At 41.2% G+C, this 15,920-nt stretch overlaps 1 long non-coding RNA gene across 1 annotated transcript; it reads right to left on the minus strand.

Moving 5' to 3' along the window:
* Window positions 1-1,240: 1,240 nt before the first annotated feature.
* LOC122297836 lies at window positions 1,241-11,436 on the minus strand. The gene is made up of 3 exons (XR_006238907.1): window positions 11,394-11,436; window positions 9,594-9,704; window positions 1,241-1,299 (listed from the first exon to the last, which is right to left on the minus strand). It is a non-coding gene; the product is annotated as an uncharacterized LOC122297836 (long non-coding RNA).
* Window positions 11,437-15,920: the final 4,484 nt, after the last annotated feature.

Below are 15,920 nucleotides of genomic sequence, written 5' to 3' on the forward strand. Positions count from 1 at the left end.
TTAATTGAAATTGTTCAAACATTTTTTGGTTATTTAATTGTAGCCTTTCTTCTAATCTTGCCTCTAAATCTGCTGCTTGATCTAATCGGGTCAGCAACTCTTTTTCCTTCGATCTCAATCGTTCTATCTCAAGTGCAGCTTCCTCTAATTTTTTAGTCTTGTCGTCATTCGATCTGGCTTTAGAAGATGATGAAGATGTTGAGGATGGCTTCACGCAACGTCCTAAGCCCCTCAAATATCCAGAACGTGATCCAAGAACTTGAGAAAAGATTTGAGCATCGTTGACAGATGATTCATCAGATGGATCCGCAACAGTATCTTTAAGAGATATCATCTTGTCCTGGAAAAAGAAAAACATTAAAATTAGTATATGTAACAAAAATATATTTAGACAATGAAATTAAATAAACTTAAACTTACATAATTTGCCTCTGCCTCAGGATTGCTCCAAACACCATCACGATTTTTATGTGCTTTAGCATACAATTGGATCAGATCATAATCAGTAAGATTTTCTTCTTGCTGCAAAATGAAAATTAATATCATAATTTATACGAAAAAAGTGTATATATTAAGATTTAATGGAGACAATAAGAACAAACCATTTTTTTTTCCAAGCGATGAAAAGATCGAGAACCCGCATGATGGTGTATCGTTAAATTTGATCTATTTGCTTTGTTCACTGTACTCCGTTTCTAAAAAAAAGTATTATAATTTTTATTTAATACATCTATTATATATTATTAAAAAAAAAGATAGTAGCGAAATTACCTGATAAGCAGGATCTTCAAACAGATCACAAACTTTCTCCCATTCGTTTGGTGGCATTGCTTGGAATGGATTTTGACGCGCCTCTATCGTAGTACTGAACTTCTGATAGTGTGCATGGCATCAACCTTTGTACCTCCGGAATGCATTCGACATGAGTTCTTCAATAGTTAGTCGATCCTCCCGCCGACCAAAATTTAGTTCAAACTCGTCCTTCAAAGAATTATAAACAATTAGTATAATTTCAAACATTCGCATTTAAATAAAAATGTTATACAAAGTAACTTATTACCAGACAACGATTTTTTATGTGGTCTTTCACATCTTGGGAAACTTTAGCCCAGGAGGATGTAGCTATCGGTGCATACGTGCGAGTAAGTGTACCGACATAAGAAGCAAGCCAAGCTGCCGAATCCCCAGAGCCACCGGTGTGATCATTAGATATATCAACTTTAATTTTACCCACTTTCCTTACTTTTTCTATGCAGACACCCCTCGTAATGCCTCTAACTCGGCGCTGGTTTACAACAGCTATATATACAAAAATTAAAGCATATATTTTAATTAAATTAATTTTATTTGAAAGATATACAGTGAATGTGACGCCCCCAAATCCCCACGCCCGAACACGGGGAAATTGAGGCGTCCGGATGGTGACAACCCGGATCACCATCCCATCGACGGGTGCCGAGTGTGTGCAAGGCAACAGATGTGTACAGAGAAACACGCAGCGGATAACGAAAGTCATAACTAAGTACCAGAATTTTTCTTAACGTAATACAAGCTGTTTAAAACATACATAGATAAAATATTACAAAACACAAATACAGTTTTAACAAATAAAAAGATAGCATCAGCAACCCGGCGGAGCCGCATCCTCGGGCTCAGCCTCCTCCTCTTCGTCCTCTAACTCTGCACCAAAAGCTACGGAACCACGAATGGTACCGCAGGTAAGTAAAACCCAAACACTACCAGATAAAAACACATAAAACTCAAACAATATGCATGAACCGTGCCCAATGTACAAAACCCAAAAACACAAGTTTTCCACACACGCCAAAAACCCTTTTTGGCCCAAAAACACATCCTTTCCGAAAAACACGCCAAAAGTCACATTTGGCCGCCAAAAGTCCATTTGGCCCAATATCTCGCCAGAAGTCCATCCGGCCCAATATCTCGCCAGAAGTCCATCTGGCCCACGCCAAAAGTCCCATTTGGCCTCATAAACCATTATCCAATTTTAACCGTATGCACCATGACCTCCCCTAGGGGTCATCCGCACACCCTGGCTCCAGTGTCACACCGTAGAGTACCACCACGCATGTGACACCTAACGAGCGATGCCCAGTTCCGCGCCTCCCGCGCGTGCGTAGCCAAGCATCCTCTAGCCCTCGCCAGCGAAGGGCCACGGAGTCGGTGAGTAGGGCGATGCCCGGTTCCACGCCCGGCGCGTTCGTAGCCAAGCATCCCCTAGCCCCGCTCCCGTCATCTCTCTCGACAACTCAGGGGACATCACTCAGTTTATTCCGCTCCCGAGTGACCAGAGGAGCTCCACCGAGATAATAACCCATCCCGGCTTGGGCTCGTGATACACACGCACCCGCAATACACTTACGCCAATACACAGGCTTTTCACATAAATCCACAAACACACATGCATGCACCATGTAATGCCCTAACAATGCATAATAAAATAATCCAACAATCATAAATCAAATAAACAGGCAACTCCGTCCTCCATCCATCCGACCCCCGAAACTCCTCGTACTCAGTCCGGAATCAACAACCAACAACAAATATTTATTGAATGGGCAATATATATTTAAATCTGAAAATAGGGTTTGGAAAATACTTACAGCGCTATACGGCAATTTTAGAAAACAGGCGGCGTTGCAAACGGCGGAAAAACAGCAACGTCACAGTGAAAATTCACTGCGGCCGTGGGTTTGAAAAACCCACTTTTGAACGGGGACAAACTAGGACACGAGATTGATAGGGAATGGTCTAGGGATGGTTGTGAAGCTATTGGAAGTGGTGGTTGGCCGTGGGTGGCGGCAGAATGGCCGGAAATGGCCGGATTACCCAAAACGGAAACCAAGCTCGTAGGAGCTGTTCCGGTGGTCGTTGGAGGCCGGAAATAGGTGGGTTAGGACGACAAGGGACCGGTGATGAAGTGGTGAAGAAATGGTGGCCGGAGGTGGAGCGACGGCGGCGGATCGGAGTGAAATCCGTGGAGGCTTGTTGGGCTTTTTCTGGCCAAATGGCCGGCCGGTTGGGGGTGGTTTTCGGTGGGGAGGTGCACCGGAGGGAGGGGAAGAGAATGGGACCGGTGGGGGTCCGGTTGGTGGCCGGACAGCGTTGGGCTGGAGGAGAGAGAGGGACGACGCGGGGGAGAGGGAGGAGAGAGAGAGCTCGGGGGGGGTCCGGATCGGGGAGAGAGAAGAGAGAAAAGAAAAAGAAAAAAAAAGAAAAAGAAGGAAAAAAGAAAGGAAGGGAAAAAGAAAAAGAAAAAAGAGAAAAAGGAAAAAGATGTGAAAAGAGATGAGGTCCAATCCTCACTCCGGGAAAACGAAACAAACCGCCGAGAAAGATTAAAACCACAAAACAACTTAAAGAAATAAAACACAACATCAAATAAATTAAATTAAATTAAAACCCAATTTTTAAAACGCAAATAAATTAAAATAAATAACTAATATATTAATTAAAATAAAAACAATTATTTCAGTGAAAATACACTTAAAAGCGGGTCATCACATCCTTCCCCCCTTAAAAACAAATTTCGTCCTCGAAATTTGCAAAATCAACCATCAGCGCCAAACAGATACAACATACAACTCCGAACATATTTGCGAGATACTTATCATCGACAACTCCCAACAAATCCAATGGTTATTAACTTCACACCATAAATTGCTTATATCGACGACGCCTCTGCTTTATCTTCCGAATTTTCATCCTATTACAACCTTGGTAACCTAATAGCTACTTCCAAAATTAACCATCAATAAACTAAATTGCACGACCAAAAGATTGATCTCTCATTAAAACTTCGAATCACTACTAAATCCTCAAAATCAACACAAATTTGAACTCCTAAGAATCTCCAAAAATCACGCTTTCGCGCACACTCTGACAACTCACCAAAATACATAAAGGCTATATCCTCAAAATTAATATCATGAAGTATAAGCTCAAGCCACACCTAACCACAAGAAAACCTTTACCACATTTCCATAGAAAATCATATACTTCCAAAACCACAAATCTCCACTCCTTCCTCGAGTGGCCATCGCTGCCCCAAACGAAAATCAAGATTCCACAAAAATATATCCATTGATTTATGACAGAACCCAGTACTAAACAACCTCCAGGCCCCAATTTGAAAACATATAACATCATTCCCAAAATACACTTGTCTCTTCTAACGATAAGGAACATCTCCAAAAGGCCCAAGTCCTTCCCCGCCAACCAACAAGAGCGCCTATAACCGCTATTCGATATCCCACACTTCAAGCTCATAACCTATATTTTGAATAACATCTAATCTTGCAATAACTAGCTCACTATAAACTCCCATTGACGTCACCTAGACATAATCAAAACGCTCTTGGTAACTCACCCACCTACTTATACCCTCAAAAACTTTAGTTTTAGCACAACTAATTCCTTCAATAGCACTTCACAAATAAATCTCAAGACAGGCCATACTGTTTAAATCTTCAATCCATCAAAACTATTAAACAACACTCATGAATCCTAATGTTTTATTACTTCATACATATGATCATGCTACCCACCTTTGATGCATAGGTTTCAACTTCCAAGATCCATTACTTCATACTCCACACATGGTGACCTAACGATCTCCTTTCAAGCTATATAACCATATCCCCAATTCTCCCAACTAGATACTTGATCTCCAAAGAAAAGCATAGCCTCACCAATTTAAATTCCTGTGTGACCTCAAGTCACAATTAATTCTTGAAGATAGACTCAACCATTAATGCCAACCATCACTCCAATTGGTAACCCACTTCAATTGTACATTCCATTCAACTTACCAAACCACTCAAAGCCAAAAAGAGACTAGGATTTGTACTCTCCGAAATCCATACACCCTCACCACCACTATAAATGGATCTCATGTACCCCTTAGCTAAGATCAATAATCATTCTAACGTATAAGTGATCCATCACTTCCATTTCCAACATCCGTACCTTATCCTCAAAATAAACAAAAATTCATTTTCTAAAACTTGCATCATCTATTATCCTCACTCGGTATGAATCAATCCTAAAACCTATCACTATAACCTCGAGCTATAACAATTATTGCCAACCAACATACCATTGAGTAACACGTTTCGACTGAACACTCCAATCTATTCACCACTATCACGTGTCGATCTCATACGTCCTTAGCCGAAACGAATAGTCATTCCAACACACAAATAGTCTATTACCACTATTTCCATCATCTCGACTTATATCCGCAAATCAACATGAATCATTCCTATATTTGCTTAACTTATACTCTTAGCATTAGCAAATAGTTACCGCTTAAAACTTTATACTGAAAATGACCTTAAACCTACTAATAATCCGTTCCTAAAAGTCTCCAGAACATGAGGTCTCAACTTCGGTCAAATTCAATACCAACAATTAAACTATTGTTTCCAAAACCTCGAGTTAACAATAATCATTTTCTAAACTAGCTCGATATCTTCAATCCTCAAAGAAAAACACTAATTGGATCATTACTTCCAATCCTCAAAGGAATCCACTCTAGAAAAACTTTCATATCAACAACTCAACTCGAATCAACCTCATTTTTAATGATTACAAACTAATCACTCACTAGAGTAGATCAAGCTACAGCACTAAGTCTGTAAAACTAAGAACTCAATTCTCATTATAAATCAGTCCTTCGACTTTGCAATTCTAAAACCTTTAATCAAATAAGAATCATCTTCCGGAACTTCTAAGATCAAGGAACTTACATCCCATAATAGAACAATCGACTCCCAAATCTTTCAAATTCTAAAACATTAATAGATAATAAATCGTTTTCTGAAATTCTCAAGATTGGTGGTTTTAATCCAAATCATTCACCTTAAAAGCTTGTAAAATCTAAAGCCCCAATTGCCACCAAATTATTCATCCGAATCACGAAATCTAAAACTCAAAATTTAATTATTTCCTCCCAAAGCTTGTCGAACCTAACACCTTAATTACCATAAACTTATATTCCTAAAATCTATAAGGCCCCAAACTTTAAAACTTGTCGAAACTTCATAAAATCTAACATCGAAATTTGTTGAACTTACAAACTACTACGCTAAAGACCATTTCATAAACTCCACGGAACCAAAGGACTCAATTATTCTACTTCCCTAAAAGATCACCCAGATCATGCCATTCTCTTTAAGCCTCGATAACATATATATAAAACAAAACAAAACCACCCAAGGCATTCATCACGAATGATTAGATTAGACTCATACCTGCCATGACTCCAGCATTCTGAGTCGCTGGTGTCTCATCATCCACATCTCCGGATGTGACAGCACAAACTCGGGCTTGCACTGCTTGTCTCGGGTTGGTTCTTCCACCGTGTCTACCTCCACGGCTTCCTTGAACTCTGACGGGGCAATCCCGAGCAATATGTCCCACTTGACCGCACCGGTAACACTGGGGTCCACTACCCATCCGACACTCGCCCTCATGAGCCCTACTACAAGCTCCACAAATAGGCACCCGTCCTCCCATACGAACACCCGAGGACGTTTGAGGTCGAGTTCCGTACCGCTGAACAAATTTCTGGGGCGAACCCGAGCTGCTTCCTTCACCAGAAAAACTCCGCCTCTTATGCCCTGGAGGGGAGCCCACACTCAGATTATTTTCCCGCTCCCCCAGGGTGGCCACATCCACTAATTCCTGAAAAGTGGATATCCGATGGCTGACCACCATACGGCGTATGTCATGGCGTAGCCCCTTCTGGAAACGATCTGCTCGCATCTCCTCAGTGGCGACAAGGTGAGGAGCAAACCGCTCAAGTTCTATGAACCTCCGGGCGTACAGCTCCACTGTCGCGCCCCCTTGGACCAGATTGGAGAACTCTCTTGCCTTTTGCTTCCTTACCGATGCGGGAAAGAAGCGGTCATTAAACTCCTTCTTGAAACGCTGCCAGGTCACCGCAGCGAAAGATCCCAATTCCGATTCCAGCATCACCCTCTTGGTATCCCACCAATCAGAAGCGGTACCTTGCAAGAGATAGCTGGCGTAGAGTACTTGCTGTGCCTCAGTGCATCCACACACCTCAAAGGTTCTCTCCAGATCTTTGATCCATTTTCCAGCCTGAAGTGGATCCTCAATTCCAGTGAAGTGTGGGGTCCTATAAGCCAGGAAGCGCTCATAGGTGCATCCGGCTTGCACCATGCTACTGGACCCTCCTTTAAGAAAACAAATAAAACCACCATAAAACCAAAAACCAAAACCAACACCATACAGCAAGAAACAAAAGAAACCAGCATGCAAAAACATAACCAAATAAACAAAACAGCAAACAAGTTCAAACAAATAAAACAAATCAAATAGCAACTTTACTTAACATAAATTTTAAAACACAACTTTAAAACATTCTGGTACTCCCTACGGGACATGTGGTTTTACCCAGAGCCAAACCGCTCTGATACCACCTGTGACGCCCCCAAATCCCCACGCCCGAACACGGGGAAATTGAGGCGTCCGGATGGTGACAACCCGGATCACCATCCCATCGACGGGTGCCGAGTGTGTGCAAGGCAACAGATGTGTACAGAGAAACACGCAGCGGATAACGAAAGTCATAACTAAGTACCAGAATTTTTCTTAACGTAATACAAGCTGTTTAAAACATACATAGATAAAATATTACAAAACACAAATACAGTTTTAACAAATAAAAAGATAGCTTCAGCAACCCGGCGGAGCCGCATCCTCGGGCTCAGCCTCCTCCTCTTCGTCCTCTAACTCTGCACCAAAAGCTACAGAACCACGAATGGTACCGCAGGTAAGTAAAACCCAAACACTACCAGATAAAAACACATAAAACTCAAACAATATGCATGAACCGTGCCCAATGTACAAAACCCAAAAACACAAGTTTTCCACACACGCCAAAAACCCTTTTTGGCCCAAAAACACATCCTTTCCGAAAAACACGCCAAAAGTCACATTTGGCCGCCAAAAGTCCATTTGGCCCAATGTCTCGCCAGAAGTCCATCCGGCCCAATATCTCGCCAGAAGTCCATCTGGCCCACGCCAAAAGTCCCATTTGGCCTCATAAACCATTATCCAATTTTAACCGTATGCACCATGACCTCCCCTAGGGGTCATCCGCACACCCTGGCTCCAGTGTCACACTGTAGAGTACCACCACGCATGTGACACCTAACGAGCGATGCCCAGTTCCGCGCCTCCCGCGCGTGCGTAGCCAAGCATCCTCTAGCCCTCGCCAGCGAAGGGCCACGGAGTCGGTGAGTAGGGCGATGCCCGGTTCCACGCCCGGCGCGTTCGTAGCCAAGCATCCCCTAGCCCCGCTCCCGTCATCTCTCTCGACAACTCAGGGGACATCACTCAGTTTATTCCGCTCCCGAGTGACCAGAGGAGCTCCACCGAGATAATAACCCATCCCGGCTTGGGCTCGTGATACACACGCACCCGCAATACACTTACGCCAATACACAGGCTTTTCACATAAATCCACAAACACACATGCATGCACCATGTAATGCCCTAACAATGCATAATAAAATAATCCAACAATCATAAATCAAATAAACAGGCAACTCCGTCCTCCATCCATCCGACCCCCGAAACTCCTCGGACTCAGTCCGGAATCAACAACCAACAACAAATATTTATTGAATGGGCAATATATATTTAAATCTGAAAATAGGGTTTGGAAAATACTTACAGCGCTATACGGCAATTTTAGAAAACAGGCGGCGTTGCAAACGGCGGAAAAACAGCAACGTCACATTGAAAATTCACTGCAGCCGTGGGTTTGAAAAACCCACTTTTGAACAGGGACAAACTAGGACACGAGATTGATAGGGAATGGTCTAGGGATGGTTGTGAAGCTATTGGAAGTGGTGGTTGGCCGTGGGTGGCGGCGGAATGGCCGGAAATGGCCGGATTACCCAAAACGGAAACCAAGCTCGTAGGAGCTGTTCCGTTGGTCGTTGGAGGCCGGAAATAGGTGGGTTAGGACGACAAGGGACCGGTGATGAAGTGGTGAAGAAATGGTGGCCGGAGGTGGAGCGACGGCGGCGGATCGGAGTGAAATCCGTGGAGGCTTGTTGGGCTTTTTCTGGCCAAATGGCCGGCCGGTTGGGGGTGGTTTTCGGTGGGGAGGTGCACCGGAGGGAGGGGAAGAGAATGGGACCGGTGGGGGTCCGGTTGGTGGCCGGACGGTGTTGGGCTGGAGGAGAGAGAGGGACGACGCGGGGGAGAGGGAGGAGAGAGAGAGCTCGGGGGGGGTCCGGATCGGGGAGAGAGAAGAGAGAAAAGAAAAAGAAAAAAGAGAAAAAGGAAAAAGATGTGAAAAGAGATGAGGTCCAATCCTCACTCCGGGAAAACGAAACAAACCGCCGAAAAAGATTAAAACCACAAAACAACTTAAAGAAATAAAACACAACATCAAATAAATTAAATTAAATTAAAACCCAATTTTTAAAACGCAAATAAATTAAAATAAATAACTAATATATTAATTAAAATAAAAACAATTATTTCAGTGAAAATACACTTAAAAGCGGGTCATCACAGTGAAAAAATACCTTGTTCTGGTTCTAGTGACGGTGGCCCACCATTGTTGGCAAGTGAAGCACACGGGGATTCGCTAAGTGGTGGGGATGGCTCACGTGTTCTTTTGCGTTTAGAAGGCATATCTGTTTGAAATTATAATAAATTATTATTCGAACAAAATACATGAAATATTTTTATAAGAATTTTACCTACACAAATATCTGTTTGAAAATCATTCGGTATCAGTATTGCTGGACCAATCGCTCTCATCCTTAGTAGACACTTCAGTTGATTCATGTTTTTCCGACATGTCACATTCAATTACTTCGGGTTGAACATCTTCTCTGCGCAATGGGACCATGTCATAATGGCTTAGATCAACAAATAGATTGATGCCTGATTCATTTTTTTGATATGCTTCTTCATGGTCTGGACTATTAACTTCTTCATGTGGTTGATCATTTTCTGGAATATAATCATATACATTTCTTGGCGCAAATTTCTCGACTATTCTCCATGGATTTCCGAACTCCGGATCATCTAAATAAAAAACTTGATTTGCTTGGCATGCGAGAACAGATGGGTCGTCCTCATACCATTTGCGAGATGTATTGACACTTACAAAATATTCATCCTTACGCACTCCCAACCTAGGATTTGAGACATCTCACCAATTACATTTAAATAACCAGACCATATATCCCTCCACATACTTTAATGCTATGATATCTTCCACAATTCTATAAAAATCAATATTTTCATTCCCATGGCTTCCTTCGACAACAACCCCACAATTTTGAGTTTTCCTATATCGTTCTCTGTCTGCCGAGAAACTTATGAATTACATACTCGAAAAATGTAGGAAAATGCTAAACCAAAATTTAAATTGACTAACACAGGAGTTATAACTAAGTATATATGCCATATAGATGATAGAATCCCAAACTGTCCAGTTTGGACAATTCAAGAGTTATACCCAAATATTCTTTAAGAGAATATTTGGCCACAACTCTCGAACGGGTCTAAGGTTTAACGGCATGTAAAATAACTACAAAATCCAAACACTCAGTAGTAAACATAACAAGCATACATCACAAATACATGGGAAGATTACATTACAAGTATACATGATGGGCCATTAAATATTTTGAAATATTTAATACTTGAGTACTTACTTATGTTCAAATATTTAATTATAATTTTTTAATTAAATATCTTATTATTATATTTGGAGTATTAAGCTATTTAATTAGTGTACTTAGATATAATTAATTATACATTATGTATTAATCATCTTATTACTTGAGTACTTAAATATCTTCACATATTTAATTATAATTTTTTAATTAAATATCTTATTATTATATTTGGAGTATTAAGCTATTTAATTAAACTATATCATAGATATAATTAATTATACATTATGTATTAATTATCATAATTAATACTTGAGTACTTACTTATGTTCAAATATTTAATTATAATTTTTTAATTAACTATCTTATTATTATATTTGGAGTATTAACTGCTATTTAATTATCACTGCAAATAATAAGTATTTAATTGATACTGTTCGAACAAACACTCTATAAGTTCGAATGGAACGCTGGTCGAGTTATATTCTGTTCGAACAAATAAAAATACATTCGAACGGTATTCAGAGCGTTCGAATTAAACCAACCCAGAAACCAGTCACGAAACAGAGCACAAAACTGAACCACAAAACACAATTTTCACATTCATGATGCCATATTTCAATACAACACATTGAAAACTATATGAATATACCTAAATATGATTATTAAACAACTTAGAAAACTAATAAAAATTACCTCTTGTACTAGCAATTCAAATTTCAGTCAATCCACAATACCTATATATACATAAAACACATTAAACTGTTGTTCTATCCCAACAAATAAATGCAAAAAATATTAAGATATTTGTAAACGAAAATCGGAATGAAAAATACAAAAAAAAAAACCACTTACCTCTTGTCCTTCTCCTTTCTCTCTCAAGAATCTCTTCTCTCTCAATGCTTTCAAGCTCTCTCTCTCCACAACACTCTCTCACAGCCTCTGCCACGCTCTCTCTCCTTTTCTCAATCTTCAATCCGAGTGAAAATGAAGTGAAAGGATCGGATTAATAATATGTGTATTTCCATTCGAACTAAATTTTTATAAGTTCGAACGCGAAAATCCAAATACCGCTAATTTTTTCCACAATTTTTTTTCCGTTCGAATTAATATTTTTCCAGTTCGAACAGAAAAAAAAGAATATTCTCCAGCATATACCGATAACTTGGCGCGAATTTTCCCTCCAAACAAAAAAAATTCGTTCAAACATGAATTATCTCTATTCGAACTGACATTATATTAGTTAGAACAGATAATTAGAGAAATATATAACTATACACATAATACACCCAATATTATTATGTGTATATGTAAAAATTATATACACTATATAATACTAAGTGTCACTAATATCATAATACTAAGTTTCTTATTGAAAAAGCAGTGGTTCTACCCAACACTACACCTAGAGGGGGGTGAATAGGTGTAATCTAATTTTTATGGCCTTTTGAAAATTAATCAAACAAGCAGTTAATAAATGAATCAAATAACACAAATAATCAACACATGATTTTGTTCACGGAGTGGAAACTCATTTGAAGAACATCTTCAAAATCTAAAACCACTCCGGGTGTAAGACACCACCTCAAATCCACTATAGAAATTTTAGTTTGTTACAACCAATTTAGAGACACTCACAAAACCTTTGTAGTACCTAAACTTGGCTTGCAACACCACGAGTGACCCACTCGATCTCTACACGCATGTAGTGTCGGAACTCCGACCTTCCTATAGCTTCCCACGAGAACCTCTCGATCTCTGCATCAACGGCAGCTCCGGACTCTTCCGGCCAACAAAAATGTCCACTTCAATGGACTCAAATAAGAGTTGATTTTGTGTGTTTTGTGGTGGAGTAGTGTTTATCCAAGAGAGAATCAACCAAATGGGGGAGAGGTTGCTCTAAGAAGTTCTTGGAGGCCCTTAGGGTTTTTGCTCTGATTCTCCACACCTAGAACAGAAGTTAACATGTTCTATTTATAGTTCCCATCAGAATGAGGCGTTCAAAACCCTACATTGTAAGTGATCTGGAACATTGGCTCGAGCGAAGTGTCGAGTGAAGGTCGAGCGCCGAAATCTGCCTGAGTTCGCTCGAGCGCCATGTCGAGCGAGTATCGAGCGGTTGACTCTGCCTGAGTTAGCTCGAGCTCATGTCGAGCGAGGGTCGAGCGAAACACTCTGCCTGGGTTCGCTCGAGCTCAGTGTCGAGCGAGGGTCGAGCTGTTGAATCTGCCTGAGTTCGCTCGAGCCGTATGTCGAGCGAGGGTCGAGCGGTTGAATCTGCCTGAGTTCGCTCGAGCTGTATGTCGAGCGAGGGTCGAGCGAAGTTGCTTCTTTTGACCAATAATGTGCACACTTCAAGCATACTTCAAGCCTTCTGCAACAACACTTGTTACAACACTATTTTACACAGGTTTTCACAAGAATATGCCAACACGCTCATTTTTCCCTCAACAATCTCCCCCTTTGGCATTTCTGTGACAAAACCTCTAACCTATACATATGACCTAATCCTAGCACACCCAACTAGATCCATATTCTTGAACATGTTGAAATATTTCTGCACACGCTTAGCAAACGGTTAAACATACCCATTCACATATGCACAAAAACGTATTTGCAATTCTCAAATCATAATTCTCAAATCAAATCATAATTAGAAAAGAAATACTTCATTAAGCAACAAATCAGGAGTTCAAGAAACATTAGTCAAACAATCAGCAGCTAACAAGAAATATAAATCAACAGAAATAACCAAAAGCTGCTGTTCCCCCAAAACAAAAAAAAGTGTTAGTACAAGTAACACTCCCCCTGAGTTAATACTGTACTACTCCCCCTCAACAATCTCAACAATATCTCCCCCTTTTTGTCACAAGAGGTCAAGGGTCTCAATCATCACCATCGGCATCCTCAGTATCCTCATTAAGCTGCCTCTCGATGTCGTTGAAGCGTTGAGTCATAAGTTGCTACAGGTTATCAACTCTCACATCAAGACTGTGAACCGTGGCATCTATAGTATCGAACCGCGCTTCAAGACGGGCTAGATACTCAAGTACCTGCTGAATGGGCTCAGACGAGCCGAGGGCTGAGGAAGACGGCTGAGAGCTGGATGGAGCCGAGGTAGACGGCTGAGAACTGGATGGTCGGGAGCTCGAAGGCTGAGAGGAGGGAGCGGGAGGGTGCTCAACACGGATAGGATGTGGAGTTGTGTGAGCACGACTCAGCTGGACCGTCCTACGACCAATAGGAGCCTTAAGTGCAACTCTAGGCTCCTGAGGATGGAAAGCAACGGATTGGGAGAGAGCGAGTCGTGTGATTAAACACGGTAAGGGCAAACCAGCAGACGGGCACGGTCAAGACCCACATCACTATTATGGCCTGTAGGATCTAAGTTCGTAAGAACAATCCTATTGAGAATGAGGTGATCTGGGGTAAAACGAGCAGTAAGGAAACTCGGGATAGTGCTCACGAGGGGCATTTAGCAGAGTTGCTATCATGCCCAGAGTGACTCGGAAAACAACATTCCTGAGACTGACTTCAAACGAGTCATCAATAGATATGTCATGAATATTGGAGTAAAACTCCCTAACCATCTCCACAGAAGGAGTGGGATGACCAGTGGTCAATGCCTGCCACTGACGAGACTCAAAAATGCGAGGAATGATAGTCTCGGTAAGCTCACCTAATGTCACTTCACGCTCGACTATGGGAGTACGATGCGAGAAGTTCTCAGAGTATAACTCTTGGGCTCGGGTACTATGGAATTGCGCTTGAGCGGGTGCAGGGGGTTTTGGCGAGGACGAACACGTCGAGACATAGTTTCAGCTGTAGACAGAGTCAACGACGTTAGACAAGGCTAAGGCAATGCAAAGACGTGATGAATGCATGCATACTGACACAACAATGCCAACCATTTGCAAGCCAATTCATGTGCATGACTCATGTGCATGACACATATGCAAAGACAATGCCCAGCCATTTACAAGCCAATGCCAACCCATGTGCAAACTCATATGCAATGACAATGCCAAGCCATTGGCAAGTCAATGCCAATTCTAAACCAAAACACCTTCAAAACATAATGCAATCCTAGTTAAACGATGTCCCAAACCTAGGATAGACATGAAATAGATATGGGAACAATGCTATGCCAATGTATGATGAAAAAGAGAATACAAACTTCATTTAGGCATTTTATCGAACACTTGGAGTGCATCCAAGTGGGAAACTCGGGCATAAGTCCATGGGAGTTCCAAAAACCTCCTAAATACACTCAAAATCCCAACAATGACTCCATACGAGCCTCAATACACCAAAAGAAATGGAAAACAATCGAAGAAAACACTCAAAGACCGAATCCGAAACCCATATGCACACAACACACGGAAAACAATCAAACTAAAAGCACCAAATCATGAAAATACAAGAGAGAAAGGGATTTACCTTGATTTGGAGATGATTTCGGAAGGAAAACACTCGATTAAACGAAGAAATTTGAGAAAAGAGGAAGAAAATCGCACGGAATGGGAGAAAAACTGGAAAAAGGCCACTGTGCTCGAGCGGCTCGAGCGGCGCTCGAGTTTTATACCTGGCATTAGCTCGAGCGAACTTAAAACCCTCGAGCGGCTGTCGAGCGGGTTTCGCTCGAGCGGGGTCGAGCGATGGTCGAGCGAGACCACCAGAAAAACACATTTTGCCCAGTTTTGAAGCACACAACACTCACATGACTTGGACAAATACTGGGAAAGTCAATTTTCACACCAAGAGTACATATCAAATGTAGAGAAGCATCATATTCCCATAAAACACGCAGTTTAAAACAAAGTATCACAAGTAATATAGACGTGCGTGTTTAAAGCGGTCCTTGCTCAATCAAGAAATTTCAACCGTAAGGTGTGAGTGGGGTTGGGCTGAACATGAAACCATAAGTGCTTGGGAAGCTCATTCAAGACACAGAAAGTCAAACCTAATGCTGCTAGGACCTGAATCTTTCTGTTTAAATACTTGTCTCAGTATGTTCAAGAAAACAGAAAACTTATTCTGTTTTTCACTCTTTTATTTATTTATTTATTTATTTATTACAACTTCACTTTTTCTTTTCCTTTTGAGATACCATATTTTTGCACAAGCAAACCATGATGAGGTCATCTAGCCCGTGGTCAATTCTGTATGTAGGTAGAGCTTCCTACCACTTTTGATTGCCTCCCCAATGAACTCACAAGTGGT

Source organism: Carya illinoinensis, chromosome 15, assembly GCF_018687715.1.
Source record: "Carya illinoinensis cultivar Pawnee chromosome 15, C.illinoinensisPawnee_v1, whole genome shotgun sequence".
NCBI classification, from domain to species: domain Eukaryota; kingdom Viridiplantae; phylum Streptophyta; class Magnoliopsida; order Fagales; family Juglandaceae; genus Carya; species Carya illinoinensis.